The sequence below is a fragment of the Pristiophorus japonicus genome, chromosome 9, assembly GCF_044704955.1.
Source record: "Pristiophorus japonicus isolate sPriJap1 chromosome 9, sPriJap1.hap1, whole genome shotgun sequence".
Taxonomy (NCBI): domain Eukaryota; kingdom Metazoa; phylum Chordata; class Chondrichthyes; family Pristiophoridae; genus Pristiophorus; species Pristiophorus japonicus.
Genome location: NC_091985.1, coordinates 217,312,458 through 217,338,089, shown reverse-complemented (window position 1 = coordinate 217,338,089; position 25,632 = coordinate 217,312,458). Strand labels below are relative to the sequence as shown.

At 45.4% G+C, this 25,632-nt stretch overlaps 1 pseudogene; it reads left to right on the top strand.

Moving 5' to 3' along the window:
* Positions 1-25,632, top strand: part of LOC139274135 (zinc finger protein 721-like) — a 176,741-nt pseudogene that overhangs the window by 134,663 nt on the left and 16,446 nt on the right.

The window sequence follows — 25,632 nt, the reverse complement described above, 5'->3', positions numbered from 1 at the left end:
GTATGCCGGGTTGCCCCTCAACAGGACCGGGACCGATATCCTCACCGGGGATTTTGCTAATGTTTGGAAGGCAAAGGAAACAAAGGCGAGAAAATAGACAACAAGGGAGTTTGGCAGTGCTAAATGCCAGTGCCGGTATGTTTCGGTGAGATCACCTCTCATTCTTCTAAACTCCAGAGTGTATAGGCCCATTCTACACACTCTCTAATCATAAGACAGCCCTCTTCAGAAACACTTCAATGCCAGTGCCAAGGAGTCTAGGGAATGATGGCAGATGAGATGAGGGCACTGATGGACATGTGTGAGTATGATATTGTAGCTATTAGTGAGACATGGCTAAAAGAACTACAGGAATGGCAGCTCAACATTCCTGGTTACAGCGTTTTAAGACGAGATAGAGAGAAGGATAAAAAAAGGAGGTGGGGGGTCGCAATATTAATTTAAAAAACAATTACAGCTGTGAGGAGGGATGATATGTTAGAGGGGTCATCAAATGAGGCCAAATGGGATGAACTGAGGAACAAAAAATGGGCAATCACACTGCTGGGGGTGTACTATAGACCCCCAAACAGTCAGAGGGAGATAGAAGAGCAAATATGTAGGCACATTTCTGCTAAGCGCAAAAATGGTAGGCCAGTAATACTACCCTAACATTAACTGGGTTAGAAGTAGTGTGAAAGGTATAGAGGGAGCAGAATTCTTAAAATGCACTCAGGAGAACTTTTTTAGCCAGGACGTAGCAAGCCCAACAAGAGCGGGGCGGTTCTGGATTTAGTTTTAAGGAATTAAGTTTGGGCAGGTGGAAGAGCATTTTTGGTGCTGGTGATCATAATTCAGTTAGATTTAAAGTAGTTATGGAAAAGGACAAAGATAGACCAGAAATAAAAGTTTTCAATTCGGGAAAAGTTAATTTTACTAAGCTGAGATGTGACTTCGCCAAAGTGGACTGGAAACAGCAATTTGAAGGTAAATCAGTGTCAGAGCAGTGGGAGGCATTCAAGGAGGAGATAGTGAGGGTTCAGAGCAAGTATGTTCCGTTAAGAAAAAAAGGTGGGACTAATAAATCTAGAGCCCCTTGGATGTCAACATAACAAATAGGAGCAGGAGTAGGCCATACAGCCTCTCGAGCCTGCTCCGCATTCAGTAAGATCATCAACCTCAACACCACTTTCCTGCCTGATCTCTATATCCTTTGATTCCCCTAGAGTGCAGCGAAGGTTCACCAGACTGATTCCTGGGATGGCAGGACTGTCATATGAGGAGAGATTGGGTCGACTAGGCCTGTATTCACTAGAGTTTAGAAGAACGAGAGGGGATTTCATTGAAACGTATAAAATTTTGACTGCGTTAGATAAACTGGATGCAGGGAGGATGTTTCCCATGGCTGGGAAGTCGAGAACAATGGGTCACCGTCTCAGGATACGAGGTAGGAAATTTAGGACCGAGACGAGGAGAAATGTTTTCACTCAGAGGTGGTGAACCTGTGGAATTCTCTTCCACAGAAGGCTGTGGAGGCCAAGTCACTGAATATATTTAAGAGGGAGATAGATAGATTTCTAGAAACCAAAGGCATCAAAGAGTATGGGGAAAAAACGGGGATATGGTATTGAGATAGAGGATCAGCCATGATCATATTAAATGGCAGTGCAGACTCGAAGGGCCGAATGGCCTACTATTGCTCCTATTTTCTACATTTCAATGAGTCCAAAAATCTATATATCTGAGCCTTGAATATACTCAGAGACTCTGCATCCACAGCCCTCTAGGGCAGAGAATTCCAAAGATTTACAACCCACTGAATGAAGAAATTCCTTCTCATCTCTGTCTTAAATGGCCTACCCCTTATCCTGAGACTGTGCCCCCTAGTTCCATCCAGGGGAATCAACCTCTCAGCATCTACCCTGTCAATCCTCTTCAGAATCTTGTATGTTTCAATGAGATTACCTCTCATTTTTCTAAACTCCAGAGAGTATGGGCCCATTCTACACAATCTCTCATCATAAGACAGCCCTCTCATCCCAGGAATCAATCGTGTACCTTTGTTGCACCGTCTCCAAGGCAAGTATATCCTTCCTTAGATAAGGAGACCAAAACTGTGCACAGTGCGCTAGGTGTGGACTCACCAAGACCCTGTACAATTGTAGCAAGACTTCCTTACTCTTATACTCCACCCCTTGCAATAAAGGACAACGTGCCATTTGCCTTCTTTATTGCTTGCTGTACCTGCACGCTAGCTTTCAGTGTTTCTTGCACGAGGACACCCAAATCTCTCTCAACACCAACATTTAAAAGTTTCTCACCATTTAAAAGATATTCAGTTATTCTAGTCGTCTTACCAAAGTGAACAATCTCACATTTCCCTACATTATACTCCATTTTCCACCTTACTGCCCACTCACATCGTCTATCTATATATCTCTTTGCAGACTCTTGTGCTCCTCACAGCTTACTGTTCCACCTAGTTTTGTATCATCAGAAAACTAAGTTACATTACACTCGGTCCCTTCATCTAGATCATTAAATAGCTGAGGCCCCAGCACTGATCCTTATAGCACCCCACTTGAATAGCGGGGATCGTTCTAGGAACTAAGGAATTTTGGAAGATCAAAACCAATGCATCGACTATCTCTGCAGCCATGTCTTTTAGAACCCGAGGATGTAGGCCGTCCGGTCCAGTGATTTGTCAGCTTTTAGTCTCATTCCTCACCCTCATTAGACCCTAGGTTCCCCAACATTGTAGGTATGTTTTATACGTCTTCTACTGATACAAAATATTTGTTTAATGTTTCTGTCATTTCCTTATTCCCCATAATAATTAATAATGTGGCAGTTCCATCAACACACGGACTGCAGTGGCTCAAGATGGTGGCTCACCACCATCTTCTCAAGGGCAATTAGGGGTGGGCAATAAATGCTGGCCTTGCCAGTAACACCCACCTCCCGTGAACAAATACAAAAATAAATAAAAATTCTCCTGTCTCAGCCTCTAAGAGGCCAACGCTTATTTTTTCTATTCTACTTTTGCATACTTGAAGAAGCTCTTACAATCTGTTTTTATATTTCTGACTAGTTTTCTCTTGTTTCCCTTTTTATCAATTTTTTGGTCATCCTTTGCTGATTTCTGAAACTCGCAATCCTCAGGCTTACTACTATTCTTTACAACAATATAAGCTTCTTTCAATATTTAACTTCTTTAGTTAGCCACAGATGGATCACTTTTCCTGTGGACCTTTGTTTCTCAATGGAATGTATTTTTGTTGAGAATTATATCTTTAAATACTAGCCACTGCTTATCGACTGCTATACCTTTTAATTTATTTTTCCAATCTACCTTAGCCAACTTGCCCTTCAAACCTATGTATTTGGCTTTATTTAAGTTTAAGACTCTAGTTTCAGACTTGGGTAAGTCACACTCAAATATAAGGGGCATACAGGGTAGGATAAAGAAATCAAGACAACCTTATGACAGATACCGAGCGCACAATACTGCAGAACCCCGAGAGGAGTATAGAAAGTGCAGGGGTGAAATTAAAAAGGAAATTAGGAAAGCAAAGAGAGGACATGAAAAAATATAGGCAAGTAAAATCAAGGAAAATCCAAAGATGTTTTATAAATATATTAAGAGCAAGAGGTTAGCTAAAGAAAGAGTAGCGCCTATTAGGGACCTGAAAGCAAACGTGTATGGAGGTGGAAGATGTGGGTATGGTTCAAAATGAATACTTTGTGTCTGTTTTCACAAAAGAGAGGAACGATGCAGACATTGCACTCGGGGACAATGAGTGTGAAATATTAGATGAAATAAACATAGTGAGAGGAAGTATTAATGGGTTTAGTATCTTTGAAAGTGGATAAATCCCCAGGCCCGGATGACATATATCCAGGATGTTAAGAGAAGCGAGAGAGGAAATATCAGAGGCTCTGGCCATCATTTTCCAATCCTCTCTGGCTACAGGTGTGGTGCCGGAGGACAGGAGGACTGCTAATGTGGTACCATTGATTAAAAAGAGAGAAAAGGATAGACCGAGTAATTACAGAGCAGTCAGCTTAATCTCGGTGGTGGGAAAATTATTGGAAACATTTCTGAAGGACAGGATAAATCTTCATTTCGAATGACACGGATTAATCAAGGACAGTCAGCACGGATCTTTTATGGGAAGGTCATGTCTGACTAACTTGATTGAATTTTTCGAGGAGGTAACCAGGAGCGTCGATGAAGGCAGTGCATTTGATGTAGTCTATGTAGATTTTAGCAAAGCTTTTGATAAGGTCGCACGTAGCAGACTGGTCACAAAAGTAAAAGCCCATTGGATCCAATGCAAAGCGGCAAGTTAGATCCAAAATTGGCTGAGGCAGGAAGCAAAGGGTAATGGTCGATGGGTGTTTTTGTGACTGGAAGACTGTTTCCAGTGGGGTTCTGCAGAGCTCAGTACTAGGTCCCTTGCTTTTTGTGGTATATATCAATGATCTAGAATATAGGGGGTACGATTAAGAAGTTGCCAGATGATACAAAATTTGACCGTGTGATTGATGATGAAGAAGAAAGCTGTAGACTGCACGAAGATATTAATGGACTGGTCAGTGGCAAATGGAATTCACTCTGCAGAAATGTGAGGTAATGCATTTGGGGAGGGCTAATAAGGAAAGGGAATACACATTAAATGGTAGGATACTGAGATGTGTAGAGGAACAGAGGCACCTTGGAGTGCGTGTCTACAGATCCCTGAAAGTACCAGGCCAGGTAGATGAGGTGGTTTAGAAGGCATTCTGGATACTTGCCTTTATTAGCTGATGCATAGAATATAAGAGCAGGGAGGTTATGCTTGAACTGTATAAAACACTAGTTAGGCTACGGTCACCACATGACAGGAAAGATGTGATTGCACTGGAGAGGGTACAGAGGAGATTTATGAGAATGTTGCCTGGACTGTTAGCTATGAGGTGAGATTGGATAGGCTGGGGTTATTTTCTCTGGAACAGAGGAGGCTGACGGAAGATTGTGTCCGTGCCGGCCGACAATCGGCCAAATGGCCTCCTTCTGTGCTGTAAATTTCTATGATTCTATGAAAACTAGAATTGTCTGTTCTGAATTTCTAACCTGCAGTCAGTGGTGATTTTTGTAAACCCCTTTTACAGGGTATCAGAAGGGGAGGATTTGCAGACAGGAAACTCAAACCAAACATCTTGTCAAGATCAGATAGTCACTCAATTCATCAGGACCTGAATATCGTCGGCCTTTGAATGTGAAAGGAGGAATGTTTGTCTGTTCTGTCTGTGGGAAAAGATTTCAAACAACTGACTGGAAAAGCACCGAGACACACACACTCGAGTGAGAGTGTTCCAGTGCACTGACTGTGGAAAGAGCTTTAACCAGTTACACAGCCTGAAAAAACATCACACCATTCACAGCGGGGAGAAACCGTACACGTGTTCTGTGTGTGGACGAGGCTTCAACTGATCGCCCAACCTGGAGAGAGACAAGGACACCCGCACCATGGAGAAACCGTGGGAATGTTGTGACTGGGAAGGGATTCATTTCCCCGTCTGAGCTGGAAATTCATCGACAGTCACACCGGGGAGAGGCCGTTCACCTGCTCTGAGTGTGGGAAGGAATTCACTTACTCATCCAACCTGCTAAGACACCAGCGAGTTCACACTGGGGAAAGGCCATTCACCTGCTCTGATTGTGGGAAGGGATTCACCCAGTTAACCAACCTCACTTCACACCAACTTGTTCACACTGATAATAGACCTTTTAAATGTTCCGACTGTCCGAAGAGCTTTAAAAGCAAAATGGATGTACTGATACACCAGCGCAGTCACACTGGAGAAAGACCATTTACCTGCTCCGTGTGTGGGAAGAGATTCAGTCGTACATGCCACCTGCTGGTACACCAGCGAGTTCACACTGGGGAGAGGCCATTCACCTGCACTGTGTGGGAAGGGATTCGCTCAGTCATCCCACCTGCGGACACACCAGCAAGTTCACACTAATAAGAGACCTTTTAAATGTTCTGACTGAAGAGTTTTAAAAGCAAAAAGGATCTGTTGACACACCAGTGAGTCCACACTCAGGAGAGGCCGTTCACCTGCTCCATGTGTGGGAAGAGGTTCATTCAGTCATCCCACCTGCTGAGATGCCATCAAATTCACACATGATTGCAGTGGTCGATTCTGCTGTTAATCCAGGACTAAACCATGTTCATTCTGACCGTTGGGGTTTGTTTCTGCTGCTATTAATAACCACTGTAACCGGGCTGGAGTTTAATATTTTGATATCTGTCGAATAAATCAGCTTTCTTTCAAACAGTATTTGATGTCTCCAAGATAAGAGGAAACTACCTGATGTCCTATGACAGACTGTTTCATTTTTGGGCCTTTCCTGCTTTCTATCTCTAGATTATTTCAGTTCTCATACCTCTGGTTACTCTCTGACATGTTCCAGCTTGTGTGATGAAGTGCTTCCTGTCATCACCACTAAATGGCCTAGCTCTAATGTTAAGGTTATGACCTCTTGTTTTGGACTCCCCCACCACAGGAAATAGTTTCTTTATCGACCCTATCATCTTAAAACACCTCAATTAGATCTCCCTTTAATCTTCTATATTCAAGGGAATACAAGCCTAGTCTCTACAACCTGCCCTCATATTTTATTAAAGTCATCACTAAGTACAAGGTAGAAACTCTGAACACACAGTTCTAGTTTCTCTGAAACATTCTTTCGTCTCTTGTCCCTAAGCTGCAAGTCCCCCGTACAACGCACTCTCTCCTCGTCACATCCTCTCTGTTTGAAATCCAGATTCAATGCATGCTCTGATATTTTTCCATTTCACTCCTGCAGGTGCTGCGTGATGTTGGGGTTCGGCCCCAGTCACTGCCCTCAAACAGATACATAGAGGGGAAATCAATCTCTACCTTTAACTCACAGCGACATGGAAAGAGGGAAGTGAATGATCTTTTCAACACCTGGTCCACTTGGCACTGAAGTGTCTGAAACTCCACTGCCTGTGGAAAGAGCTTTAACCAGTTACACAGCCTGAAAAAAACACCAGGGAAACAAAATAGTGACAAATGTTGAATTGTTTGGTTGACAAAAGAAATCTTGCATTAGTTTTTAAACTATAAGTTATTCAATGGGTTCACACTGACTCATGTGACTGTCCGACTCAGGTTTCACCCCTCAAGCGCCACGATTGGTTGCAGAACATGCTGCTTCCTGGGCCCTCCGGCCTCTTCCCTGTTGGTTCCCAGGGCAATCAATCACCACTCGCCAACATTATGGGGCTCAGAGGAAGAAAATAAATGAGGCTTTGAAACTGAGATGGGAAATGCAATTAGAGAAACATGATTGAATATATTAAAACTATTTAAAATCAAATGAAATGAATTATAATTAACATGTTCACTTCATGCCAAGTGGGAAACAAGTGATGTCTGGACTGTGCAGGAGTGTTTGTGCCTGGTTCCACAATGTGTCACTGGCTCTCCACTCCAAATGCAGTTCTTCCAGTTTTGCTAGAGTAAATAAGGAGCAACTGTTTCCATTGGCAGAATGATTGGTCACCGGGTGACACAGATTTAAGGTGATTGGCAAAAGAACTAGAGACAACATGAGGAAACTTTTTTACGCAGCGAGTTGTGATCTGGATTGCACTCAAGATGGCTCAAGTGTCCACCTTCTGCACTGTCCCATTCTATGATTATGGCAGATGTCCATACCCAGAGTGCTCCTCTGGTGGTGGAATATGCCCTATCTCCATCAGGTGGGGGGCGGGGGACAGTACTTCCGAGTACAGTAGGACCAACAATTTCCCATGTGGGACTGTCAAGGGAGGTGGGTTCCCTTCCCTGAAGGACATTAGTGAACCAGTTGGGTTTTACGACAATCATGGTCACTTTTTCCTAGTGCAAACCCCACAAATGACCAGATTCTTTCAGCTCAATTTCACACCGTGTCTTTATGTTTTTGTGGGTTCTCACACTCCATTTTTCCTGTTTGAAATTCATTTTACAGGGTAGTAAAAGGGGGCGATTTGTGCACTGGAAGCTCAAATCCAACATCACATCGAGATCTGACAGAGTTACTCAATACTCTGACCTGTCGAGACACCAGAAAATTCACACTAGAGAGACGCTGTTCGCCTGCTCAGTGTGGGAAGCGATTCACTCGGTCATCTACCCTGCTGAGACACCAGCGAGTTCACACTGACGAGAAGCCTTTTAAATGCCTGGATTGTGGGAAGTGCTATAAAAGTTCCAGGGAACTGAAGTGCCATCAACGTGTTCACACTGACTAGTGCTTTCAGGTGGGCTTTTATCCCACCTTACTGTACACCAGCGCACTTACACTGGTGAGAGGCAGTTCACCTGCTGAGTGTGGGCAGGGAGTGTCAGTCATCCAGCCTGCTGACACACCAGCGAGTTCACAAGTGACTGTAGGAGTTGGATGCTGCTGTTAATCAAATCCAGGACTGAATCGTGTTCATTCTGCCTGTTGGGGTTTGTTTCTGCTGATAATACTCCAGTAACTGGACTGGACTTTAATATTTGGGATATAGGTAAATAAATCAGCGTTACTTTCAACACATTGCTGTAGATTTTTGTCTTTCCCACCTGAGTGTTTAGCATCACCTGGCTGGAGCTCAGTAAGGACAATCTGGGGGGGATGATTGTGCGGTGGGAACAGAACTTCAGCCTGGACACAGTCCTTCAGGGCCACACTGAGAGGAGCAAACGGCTTTGGTCTTTCTCGTCTCTCTTCATTGACAGCAAACTCTCTGTGTAGGTTAATCTTGACGTGTTTAAGGACCAGATCATATCCACTCTGCTAGCCCCGTCCCCTTTCTATACAATTACAGCAGACATGAACAAGGGCCTGAGGCTGATTAAAAGAAATAAGAACATAAGAAATAGGAGCAGGAGTAGGGCATTTAGCCCCTCAAGCCTGCTCCACCATTCCACAAGATCATGGCCTCAACTCAACTTCCCTGCCCGCTCCTGATAATCCTCGACACCCTTATTGTTCAAAAATCTCCATATCTCCACCTTAAATACATTCAATGACCCAGCCTCCACAGATCTCTGGGGCAGAGAATTCCAGATTCACAACCCTCTGTGAAAAAATTCCTCCACATCTCAGTTCTAAATGGCCGACCCCTTATTCTGAAACTATGCCCCCTAGTTCTAGATTTCCCCATGAGGGGAAACATCCTCCCTGCATCTACCCTGTCAAGCCCCCTCAGAATTTTATGTTTCAATAAAATCACCCCTCAGTCTTCTAAACTTCAATGGGTAATAGGCCCAACTACTTAACCTATGTTCATAAGGCAACCCTTTCATCTCCGGAATCAACCTCGTGAACCTTCTCTGAACTACTTCAAGTATATCCTTCCTGAAATAAGGAGACCAAAACTGTACACAGTCAGGTTGAACCTCTCTTATCTGGGACTCCCTTATCCGGCACCAACCCTCGTCCAGCACCATTCCCGGTCGCCGGGTGGTGCATGCACAGAACTCCAATCCAACGCCCCCCCCCCCAGGTTTCCCATTCCCTTTTTAGGCACAACGGTGATGCCTTTCCTTTATGATTTAATTAAATAATTCACCTAAATAGAAAATCAACATTTACTAGAAAGAAAGTGATCAGCAGTAACAGAAGCCCCTCAACCGGGGCTCGCTGGTCCCACTGACACCTTGGGGCCTGCTGGTCCCATTGACACCTCAGGGCCCGCTGGTCCCACCGACACCTCGAGGCCCGCTGCTCCCACTGACACCTCCGGGGCCCGCTGGTCCCTCCGACACCTCGGGGCCCGCTGGTCCCTCCGACACCTCGGGTCCCACTGACACCTCGAGGCCCGCTGGTCCCACTGACACCTCCGGGGCCCGCTGGTCCCACTGACACCTCCGGGGCCCGCTGGTCCCTCCGACACCTCGGGGCCCGCTGGTCCCTCCGACACCTCGGGGCCCGCTGGTCCCTCCGACACCTCGGGGCCCGCTGGTCCCTCCGACACCTCGGGGCCCGCTGGTCCCTCCGACACCTCGGGGCCCGCTGGTCCCTCCGACACCTCGGGGCCCGCTGGTCCCTCCGACACCTCGGGGCCCGCTGGTCCCTCCGACACCTCGGGGCCCGCTGGTCCCTCCGACACCTCGGGGCCCACTGAATCCGCCGACTCCTCAGGGCCCTCTGGTCCCACCGACACGTTGGGGCCCTCTCAGCCCACTGATAGCTCAGAACCCGCTGGTCCCACTGACACCTCGGGGCCCTCTGGTCCCATGGACACCTCGGGGCCCGCTGGTCCTACCGATGCCTCGGGGCCCGCTCGATCCACTGAAACTTCAGGGCCCGACCTCGGGCAACCTCCTCCCCCCACCGACCTTGAGCGACCTCCCACCCCTCTGGCCGATGACCTCCCCTCATCTGATAAAACCCCTCATCCGGCACAGGCCAGGTCCCAAGGGTGCCGGATAAGGGAGGTTCCAGCTGTACTCCAGGTGTTGCCTCACCAATGCCCTGTACAGTTGTAGCAAGACTTCCCGACTTTTATCCCCCTTGCAATAAAGGCCAATATTCCATTTGCCACGCATTTCATTTCAGCAAAGGTTATACTGGGAGAAATGTTCAGCTAGTTTCCATTACAGGCAAAATGCAGAGCAAAAGAGCAGCATACTGGCATCTTAACAGTGTCTCAGGCTTTTGTTAAATACATTTGCTGAGTGGATATAAATGTAAATCAGTTTTGCGGCGTGATGCTCTATTCACACACATCGAAGGGGAGAGAGAGATGCTGGTGGGGCACACGCTAAGTCCAGTAGCTGAAAGTGATTAACCAACTGGGTTTTATATTTTGTGATCCTGGACCTGTTACCAATACCAGCAAAATTAAAGCCCATGGAATATAAGGGATAGTGGCAGCGTAGATACGGAATTGGCTAAGTGACAGGAAACAGAGTAGTGGGGAAAGCTTGTTTTTCAGACTGTAGAAGGTATGCAGTGGTGTTTCCCAGGGGTCGGTACTAGGTACCACTGCTTTTCTTGATATATATTAATGACTTAGACTTGGGTGTGCAGGGTACAATATCCAAATTTGCAGATGACTCAAAACTTGGAAGTATAGTAAACAGTGAGGAGGATAGTGAAAGACGTCAGGAAGACATAGACAGGCTGGTGAAATGGGCGGACACGTGACAGATGAAATTTAACGCAGAAAAGTTCAAAGTGATACATTTTGGTAGGAAGAATTAGGAGAGGAAATATAAATGAAAGGGTACAATTTTAAAGGGGTGCATGAACAGAGTGACTTGGGGGTATATGTGCACAAATCATTGAAGGTGGCAGCGCGGGTTGAGAAAGCAGTTAAGGAAACTTACGGGATCTTGGGCTTCAAGAATAGAGGTATAGAGTACAATGACAGAGGATGGGACGACCTTGGATCTGGACTGAAGGTGATGGATGTTGAACAGTTTCCCGTTTGTTCTGTAAACTAGCTCCACTCCAGTGGGGAGGTTACTGAGGGTGTGATGCAGCACTGCAGTAAGAAAGAACGAGAAGAGCGTTGGTGCAATGACACAGCCTTTCTTGACCTGGGTCTGAACGTGGATTGGGTCTGTGGTGGATCCGTTGGTCAGGATTACAGCTTGCATGTCATCATGGAGCAGGCAGAGGATGGTGACAAACTTGGAGGGCAGCCGAACTTGAGGAGGAACCTCCATAATACCTCACGGTTGACAGTGTTGAAAGCCTTTGTGAGGTCAAAGAAGGCCATGTACAGAGGTTGGTATTGTTCCCTGCATTTCTCTTTAATTTGACTCGCTGTGAAGATCATATCCATTGTGCCCCTTAGTGGGCGGAATCTGCATTGCGACTCTGGGAGGAGCTATTCAACCACAGGGAAAAGGCGATTGAGGAGGATTCTTGTCATTGAATTACAGTATGCAGACGATGCTTGCGTCTGCGCATACTCGGAGGCCGAACACCAAACCATCGTCAATACCTTCACAGAAGGGTAGGGGAGCATGGGCCTTACACTAAACATCTGTAAGACAAAAGTCCTCTCCCAACCTGCCCCCACCACACAGTACTGTCCCCTGATTATCAAAATCCACAATGAGGCCTTGGACAACGTGAACCATTTCCCATACGTCGGGAGCCTACTGTCAACAAGGGCAGACGTCGATGATGAAGTCCAACACTGCCTTCAGTGTGCCAGTGCAGCCTTCGGTCACCTGAGGAAGAGAGTGTTTGAAGATAAGGACCTCTGTGCCGGCACAGAGATCATGGTCTACAAAGCAGTAGTGATACCCGCCCTCCTATATGCTTCAGAGACACGGAAAATGTGCAGCAGGCACCTCAAAGCAGTGGAGAAGTATCACCAACGCTGCCTCCGCAAGATCCTGCAAATGTATTGGCAGGATAGGCGCACTAACATCAGTGTTCTCGCTCAGGCCAACATCCCAAGCATCAAAGCATTGACTATGCTCAATCAGCTCTGATGGACGGGTCACATTATCTGTATGCTCGATACGAGACTCCAAAAACAAGCACTCTACTCGGAGCTCTGACATGGCAAATGAGCCCCAAGTGGGCAGAGGAAACACTTCAAGGACACCCTCAAAGCCTCCTTGAAAAGGTGCAACATCCCACAGACACCTGGGAATCCCTGGCCCAAGACCACTCAAAGTGGAGGAGAAGCATCCGGGAAGGCGCCAAACACCTCGAGTCTCTTCACCTGGAGCTAGCGGAATCCAAGCCCAAACAGCAGAAGGAGCACACAACAACCCAAGCATCCCACCCACCTGTCCCTTCAAACAACATCCCGTCAACCACCATCTGCCCCACCTGTGACAGAGACTGTATTAGACTCATTAGTCACCTGAGAACTCATTACTGTGGAAGCAAGTCATCCTCGACTCCGAGGGACTGCTTAAGAAGAAGCTAGAGTACAAAAGTGTGGATATTATGATGAACCTGTATAAAATACTGGTTCGGCCTCAACTGGAGTATTGTGTCCAAAGGCAACATAAGAAAATCATTTTTACGCAGCGAGTTGGTCCAGACCTGCAGTAATCACCGGGCAGTGTGAGCTGAGAATGTGCTGTGGGGCAGCGGCACCAGGTGGTAACACGGGAGGTGAGCGAGCTCCAGGGAGTGGGTTAGAGAAACTCTGGGGGAAAAGCATCGAGTGTGGCCCCAGGCCCCGAGCCCTGAGCCCCAGGCCCCAAGGGAAAACACTCCACATTATCCACTTTACAAACACCCGGTGTGGTGGGCCTCAGGCCCGAACAAGAACCTACGGGTTCGGCAAGTTCACAAGTGACTGCAGGGGCTGTGTTCTATTATTGCTGCTGTTAATCACATCGTGCTCATTTTGATAGTTGGGGTTTAATCTGCTGATGTTAACAACCCCTATCACTGGGCTGGAGTTTAATATTTTGATATTTCAAATAACACAGTGTCGGTATTTGATGTCACCAAGATAAGAGGAGACTAATTGATGTCCTGTTACCGACTGCTCCAATTTTGGGCCTTTTCTCCTTTCTAACGCGATATTTTTTCTGTTCTCATACCTTTGGTTACTCTCATGGACAAGTCCCAATTCCTCATTCCTTCCAGAGTGCCTTTCCTCGTCTTGGTATCCAGGGATGATATCAGTAACATGCCCAGAATCACTAAACACAGAACCCAGTCTGTTGATCACTTTCAGCGTGTGCCCCACAGCATCTCTCTCACCTTCGATTTCTCAACAGAGCATCACACCTGCAAACATGGTTTCAATTTAAATTTGATTCCACTCAGGAAATGTATTAAAAAAATAAAGACGTAAAAGTAAATTGATCACATCAAATAATTGGGATAGAGAGAGAGAGAGAGTTCACTGAGCAACAGTTGGTGTTTGCAACCAACTAGCCATGTATATTTCCATTGTAGAATATTTAGATTAGAAATATTATGTTGGGATCAGAAATGTCTAAAGACCAGTGGTTTGTGCTTGCCACAGGAAGGCCACAGTGTTTTTACATGCTTCTAATATTGATGCATGTTGAAGGAAATGCAGACTTGTGTCTCTGGACTATGTAGTAGCCAGGGACTACTATATTAGGTACTGCCTGCTCCAGTTTGTTGAGAGGTTGATGGCATAGCAAGAGATCCAGCAGTTTTAAGAATTTATCTCCAGTTATCTGCAGACATCGAATGTCACAGTGTCTTGACAAAATTGGACATTAGATTACGCTATTGGGTTAAATTATCGGAATCAATTGTTATAGAACTGTTACAGAATTGAATTCTTATAGAATGGAAAAGTAGTGAAGTTATGCTTATCCTGTATCGAACATTGTTAGACTGTACTTAAGACTACTGAATACAAATCTAGTTGCCATGTTAAAAAAAAAGAATATAGATGCACTGGAGGGGGTCCAGAGAAGATTTACAAGGATGATAGCAGAAATGAGGGTATATCTATTCTATAAAAGAGGCTGGGTCTCTTTTCTCTTCAAAAAAAAAAGGCTGAATGGTGACCTAATAGAGTTCTTTAAAATTATGAAAGGTTTTGATAGAGTAGATACAGAGTGAGTGTTTCCACTTGTAGGGAAGAGCATGACTAGAGGCCATCAATATACAATAGTCACCAAGAAATCAAATAGGGAATTGAGAAGAAACTTTTTTACCCAAAGATTGGTGAGAATGTGGAACTCGCTACCACAGGAAGTGGTTGAAGTGAATAGTATAGAAGTATTTAAGGGGAGATAGTCAAGCATTTGAGGGAGAATGGAATAGAGAGTTATGCTGATAGAATTAGAGTAGGACAGACGGGAGGAGGCTCGAGTGGAGTATAAACGTCAGCATGGGCTTGTTGGGCCGAATGGTATGTTTTTGTGCCGTCTATCCCATGTAATCCTGTTTTCCAAGACACATTGCTTGAAGGTGGAGATAAATGACTTGCATCCAAATGCAATTGTTACTTTGCTCTTCTTTGTAACATCACAAAGTCTGGACATAATTTGTTTGTGAAATTAAAATTGATGTGCTGTTCAAGCACATGAGGAGGGAAAGTTAACTGAAATTTAAGGGGATAATCAATTTTGGTTTTTGAAAAGATCCAATCTATGTGGTCTTGCCCAAACTACATATTCAGAAAGAAGTTTTTGGAGGGAGACTGTTGTGTTAAAAGTAACTAACTTCCTTCATCTTGCAGACTGAATTGCTCTCTGGCATATTTTGTGGAATAAAAGGTCCAAAAAGAGTTAAGTAAAAATGGTTAAATAAAATTAAACAAACAAAATGGATTATAACTTGGAGCAAGTGGGAATGTTTGATCTATGTTGTAAAGATATTATGATAATATTGTATTTGACAGTAAAAATTCCTCCGGGGCTCATGAATGAAATGGTGACCACTGTATCAAAGTTAACGAGAGGAAGTGAGTGAAGATGTAAGGTGAAAACAGGAAAATTATACCATCAATTTGGATTTTTTCCTAAATCATTGTTCTTGGCAGAATTGGCATAAATCATCTGGGTGCAATCTGGTATTAATGCAATTTTTTGTGAAAGTCAGGGAAGTGTAGTAAATTGATAAGATTTCTCTTCAAGATGTTTGTGTCATTGCCTGTACTGAACAACAAGAAAACTGGATTTGATGGCCTGACCACTATGATGGGGTTTATTTTCTCTTTAAAATGTCTTGAATTGTGTGTTTATTTAAGTTAGGTGCAGTACTGCAGTTAATTGTGGGTGCTCAGCTGTTTCTGGTGAATTAATGTGGACTGTGTTAATTGGGAATAGATTTGTGTGGGAACATTCAGTGCTGAACACATTGTTGGGCTGTGGGTTTGTCCTCAGTCCCAGTTAAGAAATGTTGTTGACACCAAATCTAGGGACTACTTACATTATGACACTAAATCAAGGGTCCACTTATACTGTGACACCAAATGCAGGGACCACATGCATTGTGACACCAAATTCAAGGATCACTTACATTCCGACAGGAAAACCAGGGACCACTTGCATTGTGATCTCAAATCCATGGACCACTTACCCTATGACACCAAATCCATGGACCACTTACATTGATAAATTAGATTCAGGGACCACTTACACCATGACACCAAATCCAGGGAGCACTTACCCTGTGACACCAAATCCATGGACCACTTACACTGAGAAACTAAATTCAGGGACCACTCACAAGGTGACACCAAATCCAAGGATTACCAATACTGTGACACAAAATCCAGGAACCAGTTACACTGAAGCACCAAATCCAGGGACCACTTACACTGAGACACCAATTTATATAGCGCCTTTCACTACCACCGGACCTCTCAATGTTTTTTTTGCTGCCAATAAAGTACTTTTTGGAGTGTAGTCACTGTTGTAATGTGGGAAACGCGGCAGCCAATTTGCGCACAGCGAGCTCCCATAAACAGCGTTGTGATAATGACCAGATAACCTGTTTCTTTGTTATGTTGATTGAGGGATAAATATTGGCCAGGGCACCGGGGATAACTCCCTCGCTCTTCTTCGAAATAAATGTAGCATCATGGGATCGTTTAGCGCACTTGAAAGAGCAACCGGGGCCTCAATTTACAGTGCAGTGCACCCCCGACCTTCTGACTCAGAGACGAATGTGCTGCGCAGTGCTTACACTGAGACTGCAAAATTACATAGGGTATACGGCACATAAACGGGTCATTCGGACTATTTAGTCCATGCCGGCGTTTATGCTCCGCTCGGGAATTATCGAGCCTCAACATGAGGAATGGTAATCTTCAGCCCAGGTATAGGGGTTATCAAGATCAGAAGAAACAAACTCTAGCTGCCAGAATGAACATGGTTCATGCTCAAAGCAATGACGATAAATCCAGGTCTATTTACTAACGTGTGCTTCCAATGGTGGGGCTTTTCCCCAGCATTCACCGCGGGGGAGAATGTGCCGCACCCAGCCTACAGGAGCCTAGCGTGCAAGCACGGGACCCGCCTTGGTTTGGAGCATGCGCGCTGCGTGTAATGGTGGATAGAGACAGTATCAAGCGGCTGCGGACGACTCGGTAAGATTCAGCGGAGAGGAGGGGCGTAATGGATCCGCGAGTGGCTGGAGAGGGTTCCTAAACAATTGGTGTATACCGCAAGCCCGGAATAATAACCTGATAGCCCCACGTTTGCAGCTCGCGGCTTTCTCCAGGTCACAGGCCCAGACTTTGTACAGGAAGGCCGGTTCAGCGCTCCGCCATCTTGAAACAGTGAGTAGCAAAGTGTGGGTGGGGCTTCAGTGTTTAGTCCCAACTGGGTCCTAGTGCCCGTGGAAAGATTAACCGCCTCAGTTACTTTTCTCTCACTCTCCACACGTTGGATTTCTCACCGTCTCTCTTAAAGATGCTACTCAGTTTACTTCTCACACATTTGTAGCAAGAGCCCCAGAGATGGGTCCCCTTCTATAGTCCTAGGGCTGGAATGCCCTGTCTACAGTCCCAGGTTTGGAATCCCCATGTACAGTCCCAGGTTTGGAATCCCCATGTACAGTCCCAGGGTTAGAATCCCCATGTACAGTCCCAGAGTTAGAATCCCCATGTACAGTCCCAGGGTTAGAATCCACATGTACAGTCCCAGAGTTGAAATTCCCATGTACAGTCCCAGGGTTAGAATCTCCATGTACAGTCCCAAGGTGAGAATCTCCATATACAGTCGCAGGGGTAGAATTCCCATGTACAGTCCCAGGGTTAGCATCTCCATGTACAGTCCCAGAGTGAGAATCTCCATATACAGTCACAGGGTTAGAATCCCCATGTACAGACCCAGGGTTAGAATCCCCATATACAGTCCCAGGGATAGAATCCCCATGTACAGTCCCAGGGTTAGAATCCCCATGTACACTCCCAGGATTGGAATCCCCATGTACAGTCCCAGGGTTGGTATCCTGGGACTGTACACAGACAAAGAAAAAAAGAGAGGCCTTGAATCTGAGTTGGGAAAACAATCATAGAAACATGATTCAGTTTGTATACTAATATATTTGAAATCAAATCCAATGAATTGTTGCAAGTAACATATTCATTTCATGCCAAATGGGAAACAAGTGATGTCTAGGATGTGCAGACTGTTTGCGCCTGGTTACACAGCGTGTCTCATGCCCGCTCCCCATAACCCTTATCTCGTTATCGTTTAAGAAGCTGTCTATTTCCGTCTTAAATTTATTCAATGTCTCAGCGTCCACAGCTCTCTGAGGCAGCAAATTGTACAGATTTACAACCCTCTGAGAGAATAAATTTCTCCTCATCTTTGTTTTAAATGGGCAGCCCCTTATTATAAGATCATGCCCTCTAGTTCTAGTCTCTCCCATAAGTGGAAACATCCTCTCTGCATCCACCTTGTCAAGCCCCCTCACAATCTTATACGTTTCGATAAGATCACGTCTCATTCTTCTTAATTCCAATGAGTAGAGGCCCAACCTACTCAACCTTTCCTCATAAGACAACTCCCACATCTCTGGAATCTACCTAGTGAACGTTCTCTGAACTGCCTCCAAAGCAAGGAGGGGATGAGGAACTTCAGTTTTGTGGAGAGACTGGAGAATGTTTCCTCCGGAGAGCAAAAAAGGATAAAAGGAGATTTGATAGAGATGTACGACAATCTGGCAGCTTTTATGGTGACATTTCTCCAGTGCCAGCCCTACAAATGACCAGATTCATTAAGCTCAATTTCACAACCTGCCTTTATGTTTTGGTAGGTTCTCTCTCAAGCTTCCTTTTTCCTGTTTGAAATTAATTTTACAGGGTGTCAAAAGGGGAGGATTTGCAGACGGAAATCTCAAACCAAATCTCATATCAAGATCTCATGGAGTTACTCGATACATCGGGACGGAAATATGATCGGCCTTTGAACATGAAAGCTAAAAGCAACGTTCACAGCAGGGAGAAACAGTACACTTGCTCTGTGTGTGGACAAGGCTTCAGCCTATCGTCTAACCTGGAGAGACACAAGTGCAGTCACACTGGGGAGAGGCCATTCACCTGCTTCGTATGTGGGCAGGGTTTCATTCGTTCATCCAACCTGCTGACACACCAGCGAGTTCACACTGGGGAGAGACCATTCACCTGCACAGTGTGTGAGAAAGGATTCACTCAGTCATACCACCTTGTAACTCACCAGCGAATTCATACTGGGGAGAGGCCGTTCACCTGCTCCGTGTGTGGCAAGGGATTCGCTCAGTCATCCGAACTGCTGATACACCAACGAGTTCATACTGGGGAGAGGCCGTTCATTTGCTCTGAGTGTGGGAAAGGATTCAATCGGTCATCTCACCTGCTGATACACCAGCGAGTTCATACTGGGGAGAGGCCGTTCACCTGCTCTGAATGTGGAAAGGGATTCGCACAGTCATCCAGCCTGCTGAAACACCAGCGAGTTCATACTGGAGAGAGACCATTCACCTGCTCTGAATGTGGGAAGAGTTTCACTCAGTCATCCGACCTGCTGAGACACCAGCGAGTTCACACTGGGGAGAGACCGTTCACCTGCTCTGAATGTGGGAAGGGGTTCAATCAGCCATCCCACCTGCTGAAACACCAGCGAGTTCACAAGTGACTGCAAGGTTTGGATTCTGCTGTTGTTGCTGCTGTTAATCACATCCTGGATTGAATCATGTTCATTCTGACTGTTGGAGTTTGTTTCTGCTGGTGTTGATAATCTTTTAACTGAGCTGGAGTTTAATATTTTGATATTTCAAATAACACAGTTTGTCAATATTTAATGTCTCCAAGATAAGAGGTGACTAATTGATGTCCTGTTACTGACTGCTACATTTTTGGGCCTTTTCTCCTTTCTAACTCTACATTATTTCAGTTTTCATACCTTCAGTTACTTCGTGGACAAGTCCCAGCTCCCCATACCTCCCAGAGTACCTCTCCTATCCTTGGGATGCAGCAATGATATCGGTAACATGCCTGGGATCACGAAACACAAAACCCAATCTGTTAATCACTTTCAGCTACTGGACTTTGCGTGTGCCCCACAGCATCTCGCACCTTCGATGTGTCAATAGAGCATCACGCTTGCAAACCTCGTCTTGAATTTAAATCCATTCAGAAAATATATTTAACCAAATATAAACAAGTAAATACATCATGGCCCAATAATGCAACTTTATATTCACAGCAAGAAGTCTGTTATCTAACTCCTCGAGTGGACAAAATAAATATCCCAAATGTAAGAGCTCCATGAATCCTTCAGTACCTTTCAAATCGTGACCCGTTCCTCCCTATTCTAGAATTCCCCATCCCTGTGGGAGTCGATATTGATCAAAAACTGCTAATTGGAAATTTCTAACATTTTTTCTCTTTCTGGTGTTTAAAGCTGACCAGTTCCTTCTCTCAGAGAATCTGCAAGGAGACTCTTTGATTTAAACACAGATCTCCCCTCTCTTATATCTGGGATTAGAGTTACTGGGAATTTGAATACCTGACCACTCAAAAGGGCCCGTCAGTCATACGCAGACTGAACCAATCACACAGCTCGGTGTCAGTGTGAACTATTCCTCTCTCCAGCCTGTAACCGATAAAACTTGTAACACTGAGGCTGAAATTCCACTTCCGTGTGCCGGGGGTGCAGGCAGTGCTGGGCACAGAGGGAGCAGCAAACCGGGTTCAGAGTGGGCATGCTGGCTTTACCCTTTCCCGGGGTTTTCCCCTGAGCATGTGCTGGGGCCCAGTGCTTTCACTGCTCTGGGGTATTTCTGGGCATGTCCTCATTGCCCCTGGAATTCCCACGCATTGCCCCCTGAGTGTGAGGCCAGCGCTCTGTGCCTTTAAACACTGGAATGAAGCCAAGTCCTGCAGGCACACAGTCACCAGGAGGAGTTTCTAACTGTCTAGACCGACCTTTTGGGGAAATTAATCCCACTTTTGGGCCAGTTGTGTTTTTTTCCCATTGTTCCGTTTCCTGTTCCTTTGCTTTAAATCTTTATTTGTTCCCTTTGTTTTGGTTTTACTTTCACTGCTGGGCCTCCCACTAAAAGCACTTTGTGTGATCTGCCCTTGGGAATTAGCAGACCCATGGCAACACTGGTAAGACATTCTATTCCACAGAATCGACTAGTTGGAAATTCTAATCAGATCAGGGGAAAGAGCAAGGTTTGTCTGTTATTGACCACAATATAAGCTTAAATCAGAGTGGGTAATAGATTAGATTATAATGTGCGATGTTTACACCTTTAATTGTGAAACTATAAGAAATAATATAATTAACAGTAAGCAGAGAAGTTTAGCGATATTGAGAACATTACTGAAGAAAAGTATCTGCTGGGATCCAGGAAATGTGTTCAAGTTCCACCTGTCTTTTCCTTGTTTCCTGCCAAAACCCAGCAAAGAAGAGTCCAGTGCCATAAGTGGATCACTGCAGGGTATAAAAGTAAGGGGAGACTGATGTAAGGGGGCAGTCAGGACTGGAGACACCGGAGATTAAGCTCAGGATGCCCGCGGTTCCATCCAGCAGGCTAACCTCATGTCAGTTACTGTGGACATGTGGGACTTGCATGTTTACTCTGATTGATGGATCAGTACAAGATACAGTACTGGGCAGAAAATCTGCTCATCTTATATTTCTTATTAAAATTGCTGACACTGGATTCTCAAACCTGCTAATTAATATCACATAGCATTAGCTAGAATCTGACAACTCTTTACTGTTCCACTCTACTCCTTTTACATTTTTACCATTAAATCTACTTTTCTGACCATTGTCTTCTCCCAAAATATATCACCTCATATTTCTCTGCATTAATTTCATCTGACATCTACCAAACCCATTTACTAACTTGTGTATTCACACAGAAGTCACTTGCAGTCCTCACAGTTGGTCATGGTCCCAGATTTGGTGTCATCTGGAAAGTTTGATCGTATGCCCCAGTCCAGATCCTGTCTCTATATTAAGAGCAATGGTCCCAACACTGATCCTGGGGACACTACTGTTTACATCCCTCCAGTCTGAAGGACATCCATTAACCACTACTCTCTGTTTTCTGCCTTTTACCCAACTTCCTGTCCACACTGCCCCACTCCCTTTAATATCGTGAGCCTTCAGTTGATAAACAAGCCTCCCGTCTGGCACCTTATCAAACACATTTTGCCAATCCATCTGCACAACATCCACTGCATTTCCTTTCTCACCACACTGTGTTATTTTCTGCAATAATCCCTGCTGTCTCTCCTGAATGAATCCATTTCACTACCAAATGTTGCAATGTTTGCTCCACACCACAGGGTTTCATCTGTTTAAAGCCACAACAGAAAGGTCCACAAAGTGGCCCCGTGGCAAACTCCAGGAGAGGGAGGAAATGAGCGTCTGTAAATGAAGGAGACTGGTGAGGGAGCGTCTGTAAATGGAGAATTGTTGACTGGTCAGTGAGTGTCTGGAAATGGTGACTGGTGAGGGAGCATCTGTAAATGAAGGAAAAATGGAAACCAGTCAGGGAACGTCTGTAAATGGAGGAGAAATGGTGACTGGTCAGGGAGCATCTATAAATGAAGAAATGGGGACTGGTCAGGGAGCATCTGCAAATGAAGCAAGAATGGGGACTCGTTAGGGAGTGTCTAAATGAAGGAAAAATCGTGACTGGACAGGGAGTGTCTGTAAATGAAGGAGAAATAGTGACTGGGTTCAGTTGTACACTCACTGGTTCCTCTCTCTGTCGAACCTGTCATATGCAATATTTGTGGACGATTTTTACTAAATCAGATTTTAAAAATGATAAATGATACAGAAAATAACTGATTTCACATCTTATGTAGAGGGAGCTTTACGCTGTATCTAGTCCGTGCTGTACCTGCCCTGGGAGTGTTTGATAGGAGTTTGTAGAGGGACCTTTACCTAACCTGGGAGGATTTCATGGGACAGATTAGAGGGAGCTTTACTCAGTATCTATCTGATGCTGGGCTTGACGTGGGAGTGTTTTATGACCACTTTAAATATGCTTTACACTGTATCTAACACATACTGTACCTGACCTGGGAGTGTTTGATGCGTAGTTTAAATATGCTTTGCACTGTATGTAATCCATGCTGTACGTGTCCTGGTTGTGTTTGATGGAACAGTGTAGAGCAGTGGTGGGCAAAATACGCTCCGTGGGCCATATCCGGCCCGCCAAGACATTCTATCCGTCCCGCTGGATGGGACAGAAATAGAACGCGAGCCGAAGCTCGAGCTGTACATTCGTCTATCCACTTTCATGGGTCAGAGACAGAACCGAACTGCAGCCAAGGAAAAACCATAGCAATAATTCGTTCAAAAAAATTTACAAAATCGATTCTCCCCGGCCGATTAAAAGGATCCATTCGGTGAATCTGGACCCCAATGGCGGACGTATGTACCCAGAATGCACTGCATACTAGAATATTCCCTATCCAATTTAGAGTAGGGTCATGGCTGCTCATCTCCACAGATCTTTTACTGAAGAAAGTGGCCGGCGCTGCATCTTCTGCCGGTATCCATAGTATGACGACAGGGGAGTTCTCATCTGGCATCAATTGGGACGGCATTAGTAATCTTTGCAGAGGGACATGAGGATGACTGAGATGGGGAATTAATGCTGACACAGGCTCTAAAGAGGGTACAGTTCTGTTTCACAGCACTGATTTACAGAGGTTGGGACAGTCTTGGATCTGGCCTGGAGACGACGAAGGTTGAACAGGTTGCACTGGTTCTGTAGTTTAGTTCCACTCCAGCAGGGAGCTTGTTGAGTGTGAGGTGGAGCATTACTGCGAGGAAGATCGAGAAGAGGGTTGGCGTGATGACGCAGCCCTGCTTGACCCCGGTCCGGACGTGGATTGGGTCTGTGATGAATCCATTGGTCAGGATCATGTCATCATGGAGCAGGTGGAGGATGGTGACAAACTTTTGATGGCAGTCAAAACGGAGGAGGACGATCCATAGTACCTCGCGGTTGACAGTGTCAAAGGCATTTGTAAGGTCCAAGAAGGCCATGTACAAGGGTTGGTGCTGTTCCCTGCATTTCTCTTGCAGCTTTCATCGGCAGCATCAAAGCACTGACCACACTCGACCAGTTCCATTGGGCAGGCCACATTGCTCATATGCCTGACACAAGACTCCCAAAGCAAGCATTCTACTCGGAACTCTTACATGGCAAGCAAGCCCAAGGTGGGCAGAGGAAACATTTCAAGGACACCCTCAAAGCCTCCTTGATGAAGTGCAACATCCCCACCGACACCTGCGAGTCCTTGGCCAAAGATCACCCTAAGTGGAGGAAGTGCATCCAGGAGGGCACTGAGCACCTCGAGTCTCGTCGCTGAGAGCATGCAGAAAACAAGTGCAGCAGAGGAAAGAGAGCGCAGCCAACCAGACTCCCCACCCACCCTTTCCTTCAACGACTGTCTGTCTCATCTGTGACAGAGACTGTAATTCCCATATTGGACTGTTCAGTCACCTAAGAACTCACTTTTAGAGTGGAAGTAAGTCTTCCTCGATTTCGAGGGACTGACTATGATGATGACAATGATTTATAAAGAACAGAAGATACCACAACATTTTCAACTTTTATCTTTGATTCATTTCTAGGCAGTATTGAATTCATGTGTATGGAGTATAGCATCTGACTACGATCTGAATTTATGTTTATGCAATGTTCATGTTTATCAAATGTTCCCTCTAAATCTTTTTCTGCGTACGTTCCCTTTAAATTTGCTGCTCAGCCACTAGGCAGTCGCACATGTGCAGTGTCACTTCCAGCGACAGGACCTGGGGAGCAGCCTGCGTGGGACCGCACGATTGTAGCTTGACCGTGCGGCCACGTGCCTTAGGGCCAACATTGGTGGGCAGCCCTCAACAGCTCAACAAAACTCGTTAAGTGGCTCTCCCGCCCAAATAATTGCCCACCCCAGGTCTAGGTGATGGAAGCCTTGACAAGTTGCGGCATCTTGTAGATGGTACACACTGCAGCCACGGCACACCGGTGCAATGTTACCGAATAGACAAAAAACGGTCTGTTAACAAATATAAACAGCAATCCCAGCTGCCCAAATCAGGTGTAACTGCCATCTATTCTGGGTTGTAATGGTTCACATTAAGGACACACATGAGGTAATAACAAGGCATTGTTGTGTGTATGGTACCACATTGTAATAACATAAGAACATAAGAAATAGGAACAGGAGTAGGCCATACAGCCCCTCGAGCCTGGTCCGCCATTTAATTAGATCATTGCTGATCCAATCATCGACTCAGGTCCACTTCCCTGCCTGCTCACCACAACCCCTTATTCCCTTATTGGTTAAGAAACTGTCTATCTCTGTCATAAATTTATTCGATGACCCAGCTTCCACAGCCCTCTGAGGCAGAAAATTCCACAGATTTGCAACCCTCTGAGAAAATAAATTCCTCCTCATCTTAGTTTTAAATGGGTTACCCCTTATTCTAAGATTATGCCCCCTAGTTCTAGTTTCCCCTATCAGTGGAAACATCCTCGCTGCATCCACTTGTCAAGCCCCCTTATAATCTTATACACCTCTCATTCTTCTGAATTCCAATGAGTAGAGGCCCAACCTACTCAACCTTTCTTCATAAATCAACCCCCTCATCTCGGAATCAACCTAGTGAACCTTCTCTGAACTGTCTCTAAAGCAAGTATATCCT